Genomic DNA, 5,129 nt, shown 5'->3' on the forward strand with positions numbered 1-5,129 from the left:
GACACATTCATACAACAAACTACTTCTTTTATACTGATTGACACATACATCCAACAGAATTTGTTTGAACACAGATTGACACATTCTTCTGACAGAAATCCGATATCTACAAAATTAATTGACACTTACATCCATACATCAGAAAAAAACCTGCTCCCATTATACTGATTGACGCATACATCCAACAAAAAATATATTACTTTGAAACATCCAACATAAAAAACTATTTCTTGAATACATTCTACAGAAAATCTTTGGTTAATCCAGATTGACATATAAATCCAACAGAAAAACTATTTCTTTAATACATTCGACAGAAAAATATATCCTTTAATTCAGATTGACACATTCATCCACCAGAAAAACTAATCATTTATTACATTCTACAGAAAATCAAATTTTAATACAGTTTGACAAATAAATTCCACAGAAAAACCTAATAATTTAATACATTCGACAGAAAAATATATTTCATTTCTTTAATTCAGATTGACACATACATCTACCAGAAAAACTATTTCTTGAATAAAATTTACAGAAAATCTATTTTTTTAATAGTTTGACAGATAAATTATTCCCACAGAAAAAAAAACTATTGTTTTAATACAATTCTAATTGACCCATACATCCACCAGAAACACTTTTTCCTTAATAAATTCTACAGATTTTTTTTTTTTTTTTAATACAGATTGACATATAAATATTTCTTGAACCGCCCATTACAACCAGCTATAGGTGCAATATGTACGTTCTACACGTATTTAACTGCTGTTAACTAGCCCCACAAGCCGAGTTAATGTTTATTTAGTTAGCGAAACCTTGTAAATTTATTTAAAATCACGATGAATGACGCGAACGTTAAAAGTAATTCATATATATGCTGCAATACCGGATCTTTCCATTTATATCAACAACATCATTCCGTACTGGATCTATATTTAGCTATTATGCACCGACAGCATATACGTCTGTCCAATCGCAAGCCAGAACAATATGACATCATTCCAACCTGTGTTCACATGTATATAAATAGACACACTGGATTTCCCAACAGGTTAATAAATAAGGGCGTCGACAAGTCCAGTTACCGTCCAAGTATTGCCGAGTTGAGAGCAAGAGGAATACTTCTTTACCAACTCTTTGTATCCACAGTATACGTTTTAAAGTGTAAGATGGCTAATAGTGAGAAACCTTCACAGCCGCCGATAGCGAAGCACGACTGTGCCGTGTTGGATCTCGCCTTCGCTATGGACTGTACAGGAAGTATGGGAAGTTACATAGACACTGCCCGGAACAATATCCGCACCATTGTGGAGGAAATTGTGTCCAGTGAAAAAAGTGACGTTCATTTAGCTTTGGTGGAGTACCGAGATCACCCCCCCTCAGGACAGTTCATTTGTGACACGCACACACGATTTCACCTCATCCGTGTCAGCCATGAAGTCATGGTTGGACGGCTGCAGTGCACAAGGAGGAGGTGATTGTCCCGAGGCTGTGGCCGATGCTCTGCACGACATGCTTAAACTTTCCTGGAGGGAGAATGCTACAAAGATATGTGTTCTGATCTCAGATGCCCCACCCCATGGCCTGTCGCCGAATGGAGACGGGTTTCCCAATGGCTGTCCAGTAGGACTGGACCCAATGGATATTGTGAGGGAACTCGCAGCTAAGGGAATTACTCTATATTCTGTTGGTTGTGAACCGGCTATCAATCAATACAAGGAATTTTTCACAGCTATCGCTTATCTGACAGGAGGACAGTACATTCCACTCAGGGGGGCTAAGGCCCTCACCCAGGTAATCATCGGAGGAGCACAGGAGGAAATATCACTAGAACGATGGATGGCTGAAGTGGACGAAGAAGTACAAAGAGAAATAGCAGTTGGAAATCAAATAAATGACGATGAAATGACGCGCCGAGTTCAGGCTAAAATGAATTCAAAAGGCATCAGGGGTAAAAAGTTGCAGAGGAATAATTTGGATTTGGAGGCAGCTTCTGCGTCCTCTAAACAGCTCGCAGGTTTTACTAATATGGCAGATGTCAGGTCAAACTTTAAGGAAACCTCGGTTCTGGATTCACGAGGTGGTGCAGCTTTCCCAGCCAGTGTCCGCATGGCACCAATGGCAATGGCGGCGCCTCCAGTAATGGAAACAAGGGAGACAACAAATATGGACTCTTGGAATACGGTAGAAAGCAGTATTTCTTATGATCAGGCATCACGAATGGTACAAAAATCAAAGTCAAGACAAAATTATATGTCATGATTTAATTTGAAGTGCACATCTGTAAATATAATATACAGATACATAATTACTTATTTTTTCATATCACAGACTTCATTGTTTTTCGATTTAAAAAAAACCCGATTGCTAAAAAATCACCGGATAACATTGAAGAAACAAATGTGCAAAGGGAAATAACCCCTATATGTTAGTATTGATTTTCAGATTTTAGTAATGTAGTTTCTGAAATCTACAACTCTGTTATATTTATACGTTATTTGTTTTTAACTTATTAGAAAACGGTTTTTAACCATGTTTTGCAATACATAACTTTACATAAATATATGTTATTGTTCTATTGTATCATACTTCTCAAACGATATTGTTAAATGTTTATGTTGGCATAACATATATTAAATAATATACTGTTAAAGTGTGTTGATCGTTTTTAGGTTGAATAAACCTTGGTATTGTGGGGCTGTATAATAGTCCTTGGTATCGTGCGGCTGTATTATAGACCTTGGTATCGTGGGGCTGTATTATAGTCCTTGGCATCGTGCGGCTGTATTATAGACCTTGGTATCGTGGGGCTGTGTTATAGTCCTTGGTATAGTGGGGCTGTATTATAGACCTTGGTATCGTGGGGCTGTATTATAGTACTTGGTATCGTGGGACTGTATTATAGACCTTGGTATCGTGGGACTGTATTATAGACCTTGGTATCGTGGGACTGTATTATAGACCTGGGTATCGTGGGACTGTATTATAGTCCTTGCTATCGTGGGGCTGTATTATAGTACTTGGTATCGTGGGACTGTATTATAGACCTTGGTATCGTGGGACTGTATTATAGACCTTGGTATCGTGGGACTGTATTATAGTCCTTGGTATCGTGGGACTGTATTATAGTACTTGGTATCGTGGGACTATTATAGACCTTGGTATCGTGGGACTGTATTATAGACCTTGGTATCGTGGGACTGTATTATAGTCCTTGGTATCGTGGGGCTGTATTATAGTACTTGGTATCGTGGGACTGTATTATAGACCTTGGTATCGTGGGGCTGTATTATAGACCTTGGTATCGTGGGGCTGTATTATAGACCTTGGTATCGTGCGGCTGTATTATAGACCTTGGTATCGTGGGGCTGTATTACAGACCTTGGTATCGTGCGGCTGTATTATAGTCCTTGGTATGGTGCGGCTGTATTATAGACCTTGGTATCGTGCGGCTGTATTAAAGTCCTTGGTATCGTGCGGCTGTATTATAGACCTTTTTATTATAGTCTTGGTATCGTGCGGCTGTAATACCAACAGACTTACTTAAACGGGACGGGACCTTACTAGACCTTGGTATCGTGCGGCTGTTTTGACATAATGACGATGTGAGCCTCACTAGACCTTGTAGTCCGAATTATTCTGACGTTTTATATCGGTCTGTCGTCGATTAACGTCAGAACTCCGGCCCTCTATAATATGCGGGAAGTTCAGCGATCCGCGTCAGGGTCGCTCTTCAAACGGATATTTTAGAAACAAATCGTCACTAATTCACACACTTGTCGCACATGGATCGAAATATCTATTCTTTATGCACTAGGTGTTGTCAATAACATGTTTCAAAGATCACTACGAAAAGTATTTTCCAACGTTTTCTATACCAACCCAAGTTTTAATGGAAATTAGGGCATGAGCCATGTCACATGAGTTGACGAGATTTCGCGTTACCGAAGGTATTTCCCAAAGTTATGACGAGCCGAGTCACGTGGCATTAGAAGGCGGGGCTATCAAAAACGTAAAGTAGAACAGGGTTAGTTTGAAAAAAGACGTTTTCAGTTATTGTATTGGTTGTTTGAGGCATGTTATGTATGTTCATCTTGTGCATAAAGAATAGATGTTTCTAGACATGTGCGACATGTTTGTGAAAGTGACAATTTGTTTCTTAAATATCAGTTTGAAGAGCGGGTCGCTTATTTCCCGCATATTATAGAAGGCCGGAGTTCTGACTTTAATCGACGACAGACCAATATAAACAAAGGTCGATAAAACGTCAGAATAATTAGGACTATAGACCTTGGTATCGTGCGGCTGTATTATAGACCTTGGTATCGTGCGATTGTATGGCTATAATAACGTCGGGACCTTACTAGACCTTTGTATCGTGCGGCTGTATTGACATAATAACGTTGTGGGCCTTACTAGACCTTGGTATCATCCGGCTGTATTGACATAATAACGTCGGGTACCTCAATAGACCTTGGTATCGTGAGGCTGCATTATAGAACTTGGTATCGTGCGGCTGTATTGACATAATAACATCGAGGACCTCAATAGACCTTGGCATCATCCGGTTGTATTGACATAATAACGTCGGGTACCTCAATAGATCTTGGTATCGTGCGGCTGTATTGATATAATAACGTCGGGGACCTCAATAGACCTTGGCATCATCCGACTGTATTGACATAATGACGTCGGGTACCTCAATAGACCTTGGTATCGTGCAGCTGTATTATAGACCTTGGTATTGTGCGGCTGTATTGATATAATAACGTCGGGTACCTCAATAGACCTTGGTATCATCCGGTTGTATTGACATAATAACGTCGGGTACCTCAATATGCCTTGGTATTGTGCGTCTGTATTGACAAAATAACGTCAGGAAACTCCCTAGACCATCGTTTCGTGAAGTTGTATTGACATAATAACGTCGGGGGCTTTCAATTGTCATAATGACGTCGGGGGCCTCAATAGACCTTGGTATCGTGCAGCTGTATTGGCATAATACCGTTGGGGGCCTCAATAGACCTTGGTATCGTGCGTCTGTATTGACAAAATAACGTCAGGATATTCACTAGACCTTGGTACCGTGCGGTTGTATTGACAAAATAACGTCGGGGGCTTCAATT

The 5,129-nt window shown here is 39.8% G+C and overlaps 1 pseudogene; it reads left to right on the forward strand.

Annotated features, from left to right (window-relative positions):
- The first annotated feature begins 1,016 nt into the window (after window positions 1-1,016).
- On the forward strand, window positions 1,017-2,660 carry LOC110454359 (annotated as a pseudogene).
- Window positions 2,661-5,129: the final 2,469 nt, after the last annotated feature.

This window comes from Mizuhopecten yessoensis, unplaced genomic scaffold (genome assembly GCF_002113885.1).
Source record: "Mizuhopecten yessoensis strain PY_sf001 unplaced genomic scaffold, ASM211388v2 scaffold7781, whole genome shotgun sequence".
Taxonomy (NCBI): domain Eukaryota; kingdom Metazoa; phylum Mollusca; class Bivalvia; order Pectinida; family Pectinidae; genus Mizuhopecten; species Mizuhopecten yessoensis.